Here is a 17,482-nt window from a genome sequence, read left to right on the forward strand (position 1 = left end):
TGTGTGTCATTTTTTGTGATTATATTACACATTTTGATAGCATATCTGCCGTATTTGTAAGATAACGTACACTCACGTTATCAGCCGTCTGCCAGGACAAACCTGTCGTCGTGCAGTGATAAAACCAGATTATTTCCATGATCTACTTTTTTATTTACCCTTTTTGTTGTGAGAAAACAGAGCAGAACAAAACAGGACGTTCTCCTGCTGTAACTTAGTAATAAGCAACGTTTGCCTTTTACAAAAGTACATTTTCTTTGTGGGAATACAGTGTGATTATACAGCTTCACTGCAGACCATCATTTTTTGCTTGTCCCCATGTTGAGACATTTTTGAGAGGAGTACTTTTACGTTTGGCATCTCTGACTCACAGCAGCAGCTCACTGTCAGCTAAAAGTCTGATTTTAGTCGGATTAAGACAATAATTTGGTTTTCTTCATGTCATGTAAACACGTTAGACTGATTAAAATCGAGCTAGTCTTAGTCAGACAAACAAAGCTGGATAATGTGATTCATAGTCCTATTACTCCTGCATGTATACGCTTAGTCAGACTAGAGTCGGTCTTTGACCCAGATAATATAAACAGATAATATAAACTTTTCAATACGCACTAGCTTATAGAGAGATACATACGGAGGCGGAGTCACACGTACACGGCCAATAAATCAGTTTTCTCCTCTGTATGTAAACTCAGTTGTCCGATTGCCTGCCTTAGTCCGACTATGACCTTAGCTCGATTAAACTGTGCTTGTAAACGTACTGACTCTGAAAATACTATGAACTGTGTCAACAGACTAAAAACACAAAGTAAAAAAAATACAGAGTTGTTGAGCTTTTAACTTTAAATTGTGAATAAATAATAATCAGTGAATGCAGCATTTCAACTTACTCTGCCTCTTTAATCTCTGGGGACGTAGCGCGGTCACTTTTTTTTGTTGTTCCCTAACTGCCACACCCCTGCTGAACCATGTGATCTCATGTTGGTAAAAATACAAAAATACTGTTAAAATGTGCGATGATCTATGGGAACAATGTGCAACAGTAAATTGTGCTGCCTAGCAATACAGGAAGTGCTGGTGACTTCCTGCCAACATGGCAGCAGCTGTGGTGTTTACTTGTTTTCAGCTCTTATTTTGAAAGGTATCTATTAGGTTTTATTTTGTCCCAATGACAACAGAGTGATAACATACTGAATCTTAAACAACTTTAAAGCACAAAACTTGAGTAAATGCAGGTTTTTCTTTCCTGAAGTGTTTCTGGAGTCTTTTTGTTTCTATTGTGTGAAGACACCAGCAGAGCAGAGAGAGTCTGGGGGGGGGGGGGGGGGGGGGGGGTTTGGATGTGGAAGTGGACAGATGGACAGAGAGGAGGAGGAGGAGGAGGAGGGTGATGATGGAGGAGGTGGTGGTGGTGGTGGTGGTGCAGTCAGATTGTTTAGCAGCTGAATAAATGAATGAAAGGCAGCTGTAACCCGATCCTCGCGGCTCGGGGCCTCATTGTGCGCGCGGCGCGGCTCGCTCTTTTGATTATCTGTGGAACGGGACAGAAAGGACTCCCGGGAGCTCACGAGCCCCCTGCATTATTCAGAGCGCGTGCCTCTCAGGGAGAGAGAGAGGGAGCGAGAGAGAGAGAGAGAGACAGACAGAGAGAGAGGGGAGGTGCTGGTTGTTGGAAAAGCTGGCGCGTAAAGGGAGCTCAATGTCATCCCAGTCACAGGCTGTGGTCACCGTTACATCCGCTCCTCCTCCTCCTCCTCCTCCTCTCCTCTCCGTTTGTTTCATGTAACCTCCTCCTCCTCCTCCTGGTGCAGCATCTGCAGCCACGTTTCTTTTATTCCGGTCGTGCAAAAGAGAAGAAGCAGAAGACAAAGACAGAGAGAAGGAGAAGAAGGTGAAGAAGAAGGAGAAGAAGTGCGGTGCGCAGGTCGGTTACGCCAAACTAATCCCGGGTTATTATTAACCTCTGGTTTAAGAAGCTCTCACAGGGATTAACTGCTGTTTATTTCTTCTTCACACAGGTAGATTAAATGAACTTAAAATGTATTTGGGTGTCATTTAAAGTTAAAGAGGCAGGAAAAGTCATAGAGGAGGGTGTGTGTGTGTGTGTGTGTGTGTGTGTGTGTGTTGTGGCTTATGTGGAGAAACAGGCTGTAATTACACTGATTGTTTTTAAAGTGAGGAGGACACTGGATACTGGAGAGAGACAGAGATCCAAAGGAGGTCAGTGGACCAGACTGTTTGCTGCAGTACAGTCTCTGCTCCTCCTCCTCCTCCTCCTCCTCCTCTGCATCACTTTAACCCACATATGACGTGACCTTAACCTGATTGTTATCCTCCACATGCTTCAGGACTTGTTGTCATTGCTGCTGCTTGTCACAATAGTCTTCATCAAACATCATCACCATGCTGTTTTAGCTGGATTTCTACTGTTTAAAGCGTATCATAGTATCATATTTATATACGCTGCTGTGCAGATTGTTCTCCATCAGAGAACAATGTGATGGATGTTGAGATACATCAATATATCAACTTCATTTATGATTCACTTAAAATGAATCATTTCAGAACTACACACCTGTGTCTGTGTTCACGTGGGCAAACTGAGGTTTTAATGCACGAACAAACAACTTTGACATTTGAAATATCAAGTGTCCGTCTGACATATTCATGCCAAATATGGAAAAAAACTAAAACAAAACAAACAGAACGAAGCCGCAGCTCTTCAAAGGCACACATTGCAATTAATTAACCTTGTAAAGCCGCTCGAACACTGAGGACAAAAATGTATTCTACAATTCAAGTAATGGCACAAATTACAGCAATTGTCTGTGTGTCAAGCTTTCAACATTATAAAATCATAAATAAAACAGCACTGACTCAGAGTCATGAGTTCTCATTTCTTAAGGCTAAATCTTTTGGACTTGAGAAGTAACATGACACAGAATCCAGCTGCTAGATGCTAAGAAGCTAGCTTATAAGAAGTAAAATAACTGCTAGTTGAGCCAGCTGTGAGTTGCTACGAAGCTATACCTGCCTGCTGCTAAGAATGTAGCTGCTAGTTTCTGAGAAGCTAGCTTATAAAGCTAAGGAAATAACTGCTAGTTGTTAAGGAGCTAAAAAAAAAGAAGCCATCTACTAGTTGCTAATACTCTAGCTGCTAGTTGGTACAAAGCTAATTAAAGAGCTCAACATATAACTGCTAGTTGTTAAGGAGCTGAAAAGAAAAGCCACCTGCTAGTTACTACGAAGTTAGCTACTGGCACTTCTCTGAGTACAGCTTGATGAAAATTGTAAGAAGAACCACAAACAGGGGAAAGTGGATTTGAATTCCTTTGGGAAAGATTGAGGATTAGAATGAAGGACACCTTCGATTTGTGATTAAGGACTGCATTGCAGCTCTTAGTGGAAATTAGCGGAAGAAGAAGAAGAAGCTAGCTGCGAATTACTAAGAAACTAGACTAAAATGAGTCTTGCCATTCTTTTAAAAGAGATTCAAGATGAATGTAAGTAAGAAAGTAACAGCATAGCAGCTTCATTAAACCAATATAACATTAAATGACATGCATTTAGATCAATAAAGTGTTGTAATGGGTAAAGCTTTAATTATAATGGTATTATACTTACAATAACATCTCTAACATGCTCTTTCCTTTACAAAAAAACCCTTTGAAACTTTAAACCTGTCACTTTGTAAACTATGTGATGATAATAATAATAATAATAACATTTTCAGCTTCCATCCTGCTAATATAACAAGTAAAAAACAATATTTTACAGAGAGGAGTTTGTCACAAACATGTGTTAATCACCGACCACACTGTGAAGAAAGACCTGGCACAGTCTTTTATTCTACGTTCAAGATTATCATGTGTTTAATATTCACCCTCCTTTTCAACCCCGTCACTGTTGCCAAGCAACTTTAAGTGTATGAAGCGAGGGACACTGTCCTGCTGCATGTAATTTGGTCCTGTGGATGAGAGACATTTATTGAGAGGTCGTTCTTTTAAAAGAGTTTAAATCTGATTCTCTGAGCTAATGCAGGAATATCGAATTTAAACAAATACACATCAGTAAATGTTAATAAAACGTGAACAATATTGCAATTTGTTCTAGGGCCATAATCTAGATGACAATAAACTTTATGAGGCAGAAATAATCCAATAATGAAACTTAAAAACTGAGATGTAAACAAAGTCATTGGTGCAGGCGTACGTCTATTTCTATTGCCTGCTTTCTTTTTTAGAACAGCGCTCACTGTTTTGTTTGTTCATCATTCGACATCAAGAGGTGATTCTGGAAATAACGAACCGCAGCAGCAAACTGCCAATTCAGACTGAGCGTTTGCCAATAACTCTGCTCGGCCCGGGCACAGAATACAATCACAGCCATCTCTCTAATTTGATTGGACGGGTAATGACAGGAGGAACCAGCCACACATTGAACGCCCCAGTGACTTCTCGGTCAGTCCCTGTCGTAGTACGTTTCTGTGTGTGTGTGTGTGTGTGTGGTGGAAGTACATTTTTACATTTAGTGTGAACAACATTAGTTATCAATAATGGCTTCCTCCTCCGCACCACACCCTCTTCCAAGAAATCACACACCCTCTTCGCACTTGATCGCAGGTTACGTAACAGCCGTGTGGTCGATGATGCTCAAGCTTCTGAGCAGAGAGTCACGGGAGGTGGAATTGGGAACTGACATGAATGGGTTTAAGGCGGTGACGGGAGGTGAAAGTGTGTGTGTTTTGGGGGGTAAGTTGAAGAATCAATGCAAGGCGAGGGAGGAAAACATGAGGCAGGGAGGAGGAGGAGGATTGTAGGAAGTCTGTTCAGTGTCACTGAGCTCCAAGTGCTGTTGACATTAACTGGCCGATGGCCTTTGAGTGCCTGATCTGTTGATGGCCGACTTCCAGGAAGAGAGGTTCACTCCACCTTGTGTTACCGCCTGGATTCAGTCCCAAAGTTTCACACCAGGGCTGAACGATTCTGAGTAAATATCTCATTGCGATTATTTTGACTGAAATGTTCATTTGAAAGCATATTTAAAACGATTACTGCGTGATATTTGTGCAGATCTGTGAGAAACAAAGTCTGTAGAATATGATGCGTATAGGCCAGGATAATATTAGTAGTATTCGAGTTAACCTGAAGTCGAGGGAAATGGTGGTCCAGTGGCTCGCATTGTTGCCTCACAGCTGGTTGAGATCCCGGGTTGTACCGCAGGTCTTTCTCTGTGGAGTTTGTGCTCAGGGAGTACGAACTAAGACGTGATGTGTTTTGTTTGTTTGTGCTTGGAAGTCATGCGAGTGCTCCTGTGAGAATGAGGCTTGAAAGTCATATTTTCCCCAAGTCTGATGTCGCTGGAATCTTAAGTACTTCTGTTCGGTTGTGACTGACACTTTGTGGATATTCTTGTTTGGCCCGCTGGAGTTCAATGACAGCTCAAAGAGATAAAGGGACACAGTCGTTTCCCTGTGTGTGTGTGGTAACTGCACTTGATCACACTGTGAAAAGAGGTCACCTTGACCATCTCCAAACTGGAAGAGCTTGAAGTTTGACTTCAGTTAAGGATGAAGTGGATATGATGCAGGATCACGATGGTAGATGGTTTTCATGACTCAGTCTCATGGTGCTTTGTCCAATTCACAGTTCCAGCACGGCTCGATGCTTTTTTCCATTAGTGATAGTACCTTGGTCAGAGAGTGTCATCACTAGAAGAGTCATGAGCTTGACGTCACAAGACACAAGAATCAAACCGCACAATGCTGAACTGTAGATCAGTTAAAAGAGACTTAAAAATCCTGAAAACATGCGTTAATCTCAAAGGAAATTGTCTAAGATTTCAACATTTCACAGAGGAGTCTGGTGTATTTTACAGTACAGGCGTGTCATACCATTGTATAGATGCATTAGTCTCATCCAGGCCAAGCTTTCTATGCAGATGACTTATTAATCCTGGATATAAGCTTTTATTGGCACAGTTGTTTTCACAGATGTGGCTCCTCCATCTGACCTCGTAATTTCCCTTTCCTTTCTTTTTTTTTTTTTTTAATATATGTTTATTAGTTTTTCAACAGGTAAGACAAGAACACTAAACAAAACAGTCAAACAAACAAACATTTGGCTCACTTACATATTCAAATCCAAGTTCAAATTCAAATTCAAATTCATACAGGCAGAAGATTCAGGGGTCACATCTTATACAAAGGAGAAAACATTCAAAACAAATAAGTAAAATAAAAGGAATACAGAAATAAAAGTGTCCCTTTTGAGGTAGAGCATTCAGAGCTATGATACAAACCCTCTTGTGAGAATAGTGGAAATATTCAAACCAAAATGCGACAAAAAGGGTTCCCATGTTTTACGAAAAGCATCATCATTACTGTGAAGTTTACATGTCAAAAAGTCCAACACAACATATTCAAATACAACCCTTTGCCACTGAGTCTTAGACGGAACTTTATCTGTGATCCAATTCAAAAGAATGCTCTTTCTAGCACAGAAAGCAAGTGTCTGAAAAAGTTTTCTTCTAAATTTGTCAGTGATGGACATGTCAGATATACCGAGTAGCAGGTATAAAGGGTTATTATTACTATTAGTAGACAGAATCTTATTAATTTCCTGCCCTATAATCTGCCAAAACGTCTGTATCTCTCTACAATACCATAAACAATGTGTCAGACTACCAGTTTCTGTCTTACACTTGGGGCACAGTGGAGATGTATTAGGGCTGTATTTGTGGCGCTGAGAGGGAGATATATGAACCCTGTGTAGGAGCTTTAGCTGCATAGCTCTCACTCGGTTACAGACATTCAGTGTTTTTGCATTTTTCCAAGCGTCATTCCAGTCATCATCTGTTATCTTAACATTAAGTTCTCTTTCCCATAAGCCCTTCAGAGAGGAGGTGTTTGCGATGTTATACTCTTTAAGAATATTATAAAACAGGCTAATAGAACCGCCAGACTTTAGCCAAAAGAGCTGCCTCTCTAGGTGTGAGACATCCTGACACTGAAGGATTGAGGTATCCCTAGTGATAAAATTTCTCACTTGCAAATACCGAAAGAAGTCTTGTTGTTGGATATCATATTTCCCCTTCAGCTGACTAAAAGACATCATGGTGGGGCCTTCCAGTAGGTTGCGTAAAGTAGATATTCCTTTGTTTACCCAAATCTGGAAGTTATTGTCCATTAGCCCAGGGAGGAAGTCAGGGTTGTCGCATATCGGAGTGAATACAGACGTGAATCGAGATCTGCCCTCTAATTTTCTGATGGCATGCCATGCCTTAACTGTGGAGATCGTAATAGGGTTAGTACAAGCAGATTTCAAAGATGTATTTTTTCTAATAAACAGAAGATTATCCAAAGGATATTTAGACATTGAACTTTCTACATCCATCCAGAGAGACGTGGATTTATTATGCACCCAGTCAGCTATGGTACGCAAATGAACACTGAGCTGAAATTTTCTAATGTCCGGGAGGTCGAGACCCCCCTCTGAGGATGGAAGACATAGCGTAGCTATTTTCAGGCGTGGTCTCCTCTTAGACCATATAAAGGAGCTAAACCAACTATTTAACTGTTTAATAGTCTTATGGAGGAACACGACTGGGATCATTTGTATGGGGTAAAGTAGCCTAGGGAGAATGTTCATTTTTAGGAGTGCGACACGACCTAACCAGGAAATTGGAAGAGTATTCCATCTCTCTAGGTCTAGTCTTATACGCTCAAATATGGGTGGGAAATTTGCTTTGTAAAGCTGATCAAACGAGGGTGTTACACGTATTCCCAAATAGACAAAACCTTCTGGGGACCATTTAAACGGGAAGGGGGATGGGGTTTTAGGTATCTGTTTCAGGCAACCTAATGGCATCACTTCCGATTTACCATAATTTATTCTGTAACCAGAGAAAATACTGAACTCATTAATGGTCTCAATAAGGGCTGGGATAGATACCTCAGGTTCAGTCACAACAATCAAGACATCGTCAGCATAAAGAGTAATCTTGTGTTGTCTAGTGGCCATAGTGAGACCATGTATGTTTCCATTAGTCCTAATAGCTTCAGCAAGTGGCTCAATTGCCAAGGCGAAGAGCAGGGGCGATAGAGGACACCCTTGCCTTGTACCTCTAAAAATTTCAAAGTTAGAAGATTGCAACCCATTTGTAAGCACTGCTGACAGGGGATTTGTATAAAGTAGTTTAATCCAGGTTATAAAATTTTCACTTAGGCCAAATTTGTAAAGTGTAAAAAACAGGTATGGCATCTCTACACGGTCAAACGCCTTCTCGGCATCCAGAGAAAGCACCAGACCATTCAAAGACTGCTGTTGAAAAACCTGAATTGTGTTCAGTAATCTGCGCATATTATTGTATGAATTACGACCCTTAATGAATCCAGTTTGGTCGGCATTTATAAGAACAGGGAGTACGCCTTCCAGTCTTGTTGCTAATATTTTGGAGAGAAGTTTTAGATCAGCATTCAATAAGGAAATAGGCCTGTATGATGCACAATCTTCAGGGATTTTCCCTTTTTTTAAAATGAGAGAGATGTGCGCTTCTCTCAAAGACTGTGGTAAAACACCTTTCTTAAAAGAGTCATTAAACATGTCTAGAAGTGGGTCGGCCAGTAAATCACAGAACTCTTTGTAGAATTCGCTACTGAATCCATCTGGACCTGGCGCTTTACCAGATTGTAACCCTTTAATAGCATTGAGCAACTCTGTCTTAGATATGGGAGCTTCAAGACATGCTTTCTGGGCATCAGATAAGCTAGGAAGGTTAAGAGAGGAGAAAAAATTGTTCATTTTGTCAGTTGTATCATTATATAGTTCAGATTTATACAAGTTTTCATAGTAGGTTTTAAAAGCCTTATTAATGGCCACAGTATTAAAAGTCTGTTTACCCTGACTGTCTATGACTGAAGAGATAATTCGTGAATCAGCCTTTTTCTTCGTCAAATATGATAGATATCTCCCAGCTTTATCTCCATGTTCGTACATTTTTTGTTTGGCAAGTCTGATTTTACCTTCCGCATCCTTAGTCCATAACAGATTTAAAGCGCACCTAATTGCAGAGATCTCTTTAAGTTTCTGTACAGACGAGTTTTTTACATATTCTTTCTCTGCATACTTCAGTTTAGATTCTAAAATTTTCCTTTGTCCATCCTGTCTTCGCCTCTTAGTGGACATATAAGATATAATAATACCTCTGGAGAAGGCTTTAGACGTTTCCCATAATAATGAAGAATCACTGGTGGAGGCTGAATTAACAGATAAAAACGAGTGAAATTCTTCTCTAAAGTAAGATAAAAAATTGTTGTCAGTTAGGATAGAAGGGTTGAATTTCCAGTGTTTGGTTTGGTTGACTGGGTTCCCTAAATCATATTGTATGAACACAGCAGCATGATCAGAAATAATTATATTTCCTATAGCACTGGATATAACTGACGACAGTAGGGTTCTCGGGAGAAAGAAATAATCAATCCTGGTATAGGATTTGTAAACATTTGAGAAAAAGGTATATTCTCTCTCAGCTACATGTTGGGCTCTCCACACATCTGTATAGTCTAGGTCTTCACAGAGTGCTGTGACCCTTTTAGCTTGGGGTGAAAGTGATAATTTACCAGGTGGAGATTTGTCTACAATAGGATTTAAATGGCAGTTAAAGTCTCCTCCAATAAAAGTGTTTCTGACATTAAGACCTATCACCTTAGAGAAAGAAGTAGTGAGGAGGTCGCTTGGGTATCCAGGTGGGTTGTAAATATTCATTATAGCAATTTCTTCCCCATAAAGTATGCCTCTCACAATCACATAACAACCTGCTCTGTCTTTTGTACAGTCTAGAAGTTTGAATGGTACATTTCTCTTAATTAGAATGGCCACACCTCTACTCCTTGAAGTAAAAGATGAAAAATAAACCTGTCCAAAACCTCCTTGTTGTAATTTCAAATGTTCACTGTCGTTTAGATGTGTCTCTTGCAATAGTGCTATGTCAACGCATTCCTTTTTAAGATAAGTTAAAATCTTTTTCCGTTTGACAGGCGTATGAACACCATTTACGTTCCAGGTGCATAGCTTCAAGGCTGACATGATCATGGGTTCTGAACTAAAATATTACCTGAACACATTGCCTGTAATGAAATCCCTAACAAAGTGAGCCAAATAAAACAAAACAGAAACAGAACATTATGAAGGTCATAACAAAAAACAGTGCGTCTAACGCACCCTCTGCCAAACACTGGCATAAAATATACACTGTCCTTCTCCTAAACTTGGAGGAGCTCGAGTGAAAGGTTTCTCCAGCAACAAAAGAAAGATATCTATCCGAGAAATCCGGAGGCATTGCTTATAATGATCCTACAAAGGTAACAGACAGAAATCAAGTGTAATGCTTAATGCTTATACATTATATGACAGCAAAACCTACTAAGAGTCTACTAAAAGTCCGACAGACTTACAGATTAATGCTCACACATCATCATTATCATCACGAGGGGCATCCTTCAGTGACTGGACGTATTTCTCAACCGTGGCTGGGTCGTGGAACATCTTGGTGGATCCGCGACAGGTGACTCTCAGTGATGCGGGGTAGACTTGCCTGTAGTCGGCCCCGAGCGCTCTCAGCTGTTTCTTCACTCCGTCATAACCCCTTCTCCTGCGGAGAACGGATGCTGAAAAGTCCTGAAATATCATCACCGTCGCGTCCACGTATTTCAACGCTTCATTTTTCCTTCCCATTTCCCACGCCGCATTCATCACACGTTGTTTATCTTGATAATTGTGGAACCTGACCAGCACCGAGCGCGGTCTCTGGGTGGAGGGGGGCATTGCGGCCAGTAAGCGGTGCGCTCTCTCCAACTTTATGCGACCAGACTTCGTTGCGATGCGAAGAATTTTAGGGAGCCAAGCCTCAAAGAACTGAGTCGGGTCGTCTCCTTCAGCCTTCTCTGGGAGTCCGACGATACGGATATTTTTACGTCGTCCTCTGTTTTCCAGGTCGTCGGACCGCTCACGTAATTCACACACCATCTTTTCCAGCGCCTCCAACTTTCTGTCGACCGGGTCTGCGGCATCCTCCAGCGCTGAGATCCTCTGTTCGGCCTCCGTTATTCGCTTCCCGTGACTGTCAAGTTCTTCTCTGTGTATTTTCAAGAGCTCTGACAGTGGGCCTAGTTTGTCGTCAATAACTTTAGATATGTTAGCTGTAATTTCGCCCACCGCTTCCCGAAGTGCCCTTAAACTAGTTTCAGCTGTGGTGTCGGCTATGATGCTAGCTCCTGCTTGGGCTTCGCTCGCCCGTTGGTTGTGCTCAACGTCATCGGGAGCTTGATTTTTCTTACGTGGCATGCTGTCGGATTGTCTCAGAAAGTAGCTGTCAATGTTCATGTTAGGCTAATAAACCATTAGGAGTTTGAAATGTAATTTTTGTAGGATTAAGTGAATAAATCAGCTAATAAGCGCAACAGCTCTCTCGAACGCGACCTTCCCTCACGCCGCCATCTTGAAAAAAAAGTCCCTTTCCTTTCTAAAAAGGGAGGAAAACAAACTAATAGAATCAGAGATGAAGACGTTCACATCAATTCTTGTGTGACCACAAAATTCTTGCATCATTTGTGTAGAGGATTAAGGAAATGGCATTAATTAAAAGAGTGATTGAAGGATTGTATGAATTGATAGCAGATATTTCAAATGAAGGTCGGTATCGTTTAGAAAATGTACTTTTTGTTCTATGTGCTTTAAGTTCTAGACATAACCTGAGGGGGGAAACATGCAAATTCCAAACAGGAACGACCTGGACAAAAAACCCAACTTTGGACCAAAAACCTTCCTGCTGTGAGGCACCGGTGTCCCGCCGCCATATCATTACCTCAAATCACTTTGTCACATTCCATCATAGGAAATAATTGTGTTCATTTGTTTTTTTTGGAGATGTTTGTGTTCCAGAGGGGAAGAGAACAGGAGGGATGCAGGAAATGCAACAATACAAACTTGGCCATGTGATGGCCTCCTTTACAACAAAAGCTCCACCACCCACTATTGTCCATTACATCCACCGAGTATTGTTGTGCCGCGCGACAGAAGCCATTCATTGAACTCACAGCGAAGCACATACCACCTATTTGCACAAATACCATGTTTACAACAAACATGTACCGAGGCAGCAGAAAATACAGGGGAGGAGACGGACATTAACATTCTTCTCTAACTCGTAACTTGTACTTCTCTGACAGGAGGAGAAAGAGCAGGATAGTATTTATTTTCACCCCCTCCATCACCAGAATTCACAACAAACTGGTAGAACCTATCTTATCTTACCTACAGCAAAGCCTTTTTTTCAGTGACTCTGTGATTCGGGGAAGTCAGCAGGGGAGGTTGACCTCTAATGTCAGGGCCTCATCGCACAACACACAGCGCCGTGTTTGGTGTTGAAAAGCTGAAAGTCTCTTTTATCACATTCCAGCTTCAGACTGGAATGTCAGCGTGCCATGTGGGCTCTAGGTGTTCCAGAATGTGTGTACTGTGCGGGCTGTGTTTTCATAATCTTGTAAGAACTCTGCGCTGGGGACGCTGAAAGTCAGCATTTTGGGAGTTATTACATTTCTGACAACCTCTTCGAGGGCCTGTTTTATGGTTTCAGTTTGTATACATGTGTGTCAGTGGGAAAAATCTCTGACGTGAACATTTGTATCCACTTTTAGTTTAGTTTTGAGGAAACGCTGTTAGAGTTGCAGAGATATCACCATTCGTATCCAAAATATGACCAATATCACAACCTTGATCTACTGATATCAAATCAGTCTGATATCGTCGATAGAGATATATACATATATATATATATATATATATATATATATATAGTCTGCTTCTGGTCTGCTTCAACACACCTGAAACATCTAAAACATGCAGGATCAGGACCAGGATTGAGAAGCCATATTTAGCATTTAAATTTTCTTACATCTATTCCAGTAATTTTGACCATTATCGGACCAATATTGATAGATCAGCTCATCCCTAAAATCTGTCTCAAACATTTAGGGCTGAACAATATCGGCAAATCTAACTGCAATTATTTTGATTTGCTTTGTGATACATATTTAACTCAAGCTTCAGGTAAAATGAAATGCAGCCTATCCACCACATGACACAAAATACTTAATATTGACAGTACCAAATAACTAGCACTAGAGGATATCTTCTAGAGAGCTGTGACGTTCATACAGAGAGGTCTGTAACAGTCTGGCGACGAGAGGCTGGAGATCCAGGGAATAAGTAGAGGCTTGATGATTAGATTGGGAGCAGGTGTGCTCCCGCCGCAGGTGAACTGATTGCATGCTGATGTGAATGCAGGAGAGAAAGGAGGCGGGGCATGACAGCTGTAACTAAGGATTATTTCCATTATTATCCAATCTGTTCTTTTATTTTTCCATTAAACGCAGAAAAATGATGTCAAATGTTGACCAGGGAGTGTCTCCCAAAGCTCAAAATGTCCTTAAATCTAAAAAAGTTTTGTCCAATGTTATTTAGTTTAATGTCATAAAAGAGCCAAGAAATGCAGACAAATTCCTCTCCAATTTGCTATAATAATTAATAATTATTATAATTATAATTACGATTTTCGGTTTGAAAATACTATTACTTTTTGAAAACTCTGCTATAATCACTGCTATCACTTCACTTCTTTCCTCAGTGAGTGATGCCGAGGCTGTTTGAGGACGTAATGATTGGAATGTAGAGAATGTGGTGGACTGTGTTACACAAATTTGGGGGGAGTTTTCCTTTAAAGTTCAGTTCAAATCCAGGTCAGCGGCAGCCGGGAGGTAAAATTTGCTATTTATTATGAAGTAAAGGAAAATGATGATGTAGCACATTAGGGATTGTCTGGGGATTAAACCGGGGGGGGTGACATGAATGCGAGCGCTTAGCTTTAGCATATATAAGCATTTAAATAAAGTGACAGGCTCAGACATGTTTGCTGTTAAACGCTGTTTACCTCCTTCCTCTGTCTAAATACTGCAGCCTAATGAGCCAGTTTCCGGATATAGACGAGTGATTAACACGCTGCTCCTCCGCAGCGCTAGTTAATGCTATAAGCTAGCACTGAGAAGCAGCTCACTCTCACAGGACAGCGGTGTTAATCATATGCTCCGGCTAAAGCTACTGGTCTTTAATTATGTGTTCTTAGCTGTATTATTTTAATTGTTAATGGTTAAACTTTAGCCAAACTGCGTTTAAATGATGCTTTTCTAAAAAACAGCAAGAGTCAGAGTTGGCGCTAAAGACGTACAACAAGGTCAGACTGATAAGTTCACCACAGTCGCTGTGTTGTTGCACATTTTAGTAGCATAGTTTTGATTATCAATACAAAATGTGCTGTATTTAACAGGTTGTGTCATAACAGCATGTACGAGTAGTAAGAACTCAGCCTTCTGTGGTTTGTGCTGTGCTTTAATGTCACTAATCTAATCAGCGTCCTTCTAGGCAATGACTTTAAACAGCTGATTTGTGTTAACTGTTTAACACCGGTAACATCAGACGGAGACTAAATGAGACCCTAACCGAGACTTTATGTATATTTTTTATTTATTTTTGTTTCCTAATTGAATTCTGTGTGCCGCATAGCTGTTAGCTTGTCCTATTTGCACAGCTGCTTGTCTTGGCCAGGACACTATTGCAAAGGAGATTTTTATTCTCAATGAGTTTTATTTCTGGTTGAATAAGGGGTTGAAAAAAATAAATCACAATAAATACAATTAAAACAAAACCAAACATAGAGCTAGATAAACACATTTTTCTGTGCATATCGAGTATGCACTCCTTTTTCTGAGATGTAAATGTGTTTTTATATTACATATAAATTAGTAATAATATCAATAATAGCATATAATTACTTATTGGTTTACTTTGTATCTATAAAGTTTTCATATGCAAGTCAAATTTGGCAGCATATTTGGCCAATTCATGGGATAAGCTATGGTTGTCAATAGAGCTGAAAGTTTTCAGATTTTTCAGCTTTTAAATGTGAATATTTTCCATATTACAAATAAATCATTAACACGGAATCATTTTAGTTTGTGCACAAAAAAAGACATTCAAGGACATCATCATTTCCAGGTTTGGGAAACACTGATCAACATTTTCTGATATTTTATGGACTAAACAAGTACTCGTTAGTTGCAGCCCTAGTTGTCTGTGATGCTTGGAAATAGAAGTTGTTGAGCTTTTGTTGTTCTGAGTCACTGTGTGGTCTCTGCAGTGAAAGCCTTGAGAGACCGAACACTAAAATCGCCTGATTCATGTAAAGCAAAGGATTAGAATTCAATGACCAGTCAACCATGTGTCTGCTCCTTCTCCAGTAAAGATTTGTTCCATCATGTGAGACATTACACTTGGGTTTTTTTTGTCTGACTCTAATGAGACTCATATTGTCTTATTCTGAGATTGCTTTTTTGGAATGCGGAATATGTTCTGGCCTTTTGAATTGTTGCATTCACCGACCGTTGCTGTGTGTCATCTGATATGAAACAAAGGGAGTGATAGCTGACAGCATGCACTGTGTGTCCTGCTTGATTAACAGCAGGAGGGAACTGAACGGTTATGTAACCAGTGGAGGCCGAGGGAAGGAAGGAAAGGGTAAAGCTCGTAAAAAAAAAAAGGTTATTGGCAAAGAAAACACGTGGAAGGGTGTGACATTTTCTTATTCCTGTTGTAGGTGGAAAAGCAGAGATAACATGACAAACAGAAAGGCTGTTGAAATGAAATACTTCTGACTCCATGATATAATGGAGTCAGGATTATGTGAGTTGGTTTTGTTTAATCTTTCAAGGCTCCTTGAATCTGTAAATCTTCGGTCTTTAGTTTGTCACATGGCAAGACCTGGATCACACTTTCTGCGTTCCTGGTTCTATTCACGCTCTTATGCACGTACATCACTGCAGTTTCATTCGTACTAAAATGAGTGTAGTGTACTTCCAGGAGTGGCAAATTCACGCCAAGGGTTTGTCCTTCAAGGAATGGGCTGATCATGATTGGATGGCATTCATTAGCCTGGCTACTGTCAGACTGTATTTCAATCTCATTGTAGATTGAGTACTAAAGGGTGTAGTCACCTCCCACTTTCAAAAAGGCAACAGCCGAACCGAAAGACAGCTGTTCTTTGGTGGCAGCCATGTTGGATGTATGCAAAACCTGCCACCGAAGAAGTCTCTTCTCTGTTGTCATCGCCTGAAGCCCAACTCTTCAGCGCCAGTTTATGATTGGTTCTCTTTTTTGGGGAGATTCTGTAGTCTGGCCAAACGGCATCCTTGCCAGACGTGTCTGCAGAGTGAAATCAAAGCGCTGGCAGCTTTGGCTGAGTTCACCCAGGCTGGATATTCATACCATGGCATTCAAAAGTCAAGATATCAAAAACCACTTACACATGTCATAGTGGGCATCTGAATGTGAGAATGGCCCAGGACTAATGGAGTTTGATCAAGATGACCACGACTGTACATTAACTGCTGCTTAATACACTTATGCTGAACCAGTTTACTAAGGGAAATCAGCCCAGTACAGCAAAAATATTATCATGTGCACAGATTCAGGCTCTAGATTTATTTAAAAAAGTGGTACAATCATTGCTTTTACAGAACTCCAGAGAGTTTTTAAAGATATGGTGCTGCTTCTCTGGGATGATCTGTCCTGCTCTTGCTGGAAGAGTTAATCTGGTTCTTTGTCCAGAACTTGGAGAACTTGTTAACACAGCCCGGTCACACTCTGTGACTGCAGACCATTCACCTTAAGAAGATCTGTGAGTATGAAAGCATCTCTGAGTGTGTGTATCTGTCCTTACACTGGGTAAAACTCATAGTTTAAGGTCCAGGTTAGAATTATGGTTCGGAGTAAGAGGCGAGAGGGTAGATATTATGTCAATGAGTGTCCTCACAGCTAAGAACTATAAGTATGTTTGTGAGCAGAGTGCAGCATTAGTATTCAGGCTGGTGAGTCCTCGCTGAAGAGCGCATCGAGCCTTTTGTTGTTGTTCTGTGAAGGGTCTCAGGCAGGAGGTCTGGACTGTGTGTGCGGTGTCATGAGAGGGTTCGAGAAGGGACACGAAGATAGTGGCCATTAGTCCAGACATGTCGTGCATTCCTCTGTAACACTCAAACTTCAAAAGGCACCTCTCAATGATTTCAGTCTGGTTGTTGTTTCAGGCTCTCTGGCAGTGGGTAGGTGAAACTCCGCTTCATTCTTTCTCATTCGTTTGCGCTGCAGTGTGTTGTCATTGTGCAAGTCCGGGAATGACTCAATGATTCTGGTATTGGCTGCGATGTGTTAACTCCCTGAAGTCTCAGTGTGGTTTTGTCACCATTGCTTTGATTTGGCAAACTTTTAAATAGGAATAAATATCTGCTACATTATTGTCAAATGATGTCACGCAATGATTAAGTCTATCCGTCTGTCTCTTCTCAAGTTTTATGTCAAGACAGATTGGGAGGCAACAGCAA

At 40.8% G+C, this 17,482-nt stretch overlaps 1 protein-coding gene across 3 annotated transcripts in view; it reads left to right on the forward strand.

Moving 5' to 3' along the window:
* The window catches only part of LOC131446546 (A-kinase anchor protein 2), a 95,669-nt gene that overhangs the window by 60,553 nt on the left and 17,634 nt on the right, over positions 1 to 17,482 (forward strand). The gene's annotated exons all lie outside the window — the stretch shown is intronic.

Source organism: Solea solea, chromosome 19 (assembly GCF_958295425.1).
Source record: "Solea solea chromosome 19, fSolSol10.1, whole genome shotgun sequence".
Lineage (NCBI taxonomy): Eukaryota > Metazoa > Chordata > Actinopteri > Pleuronectiformes > Soleidae > Solea > Solea solea.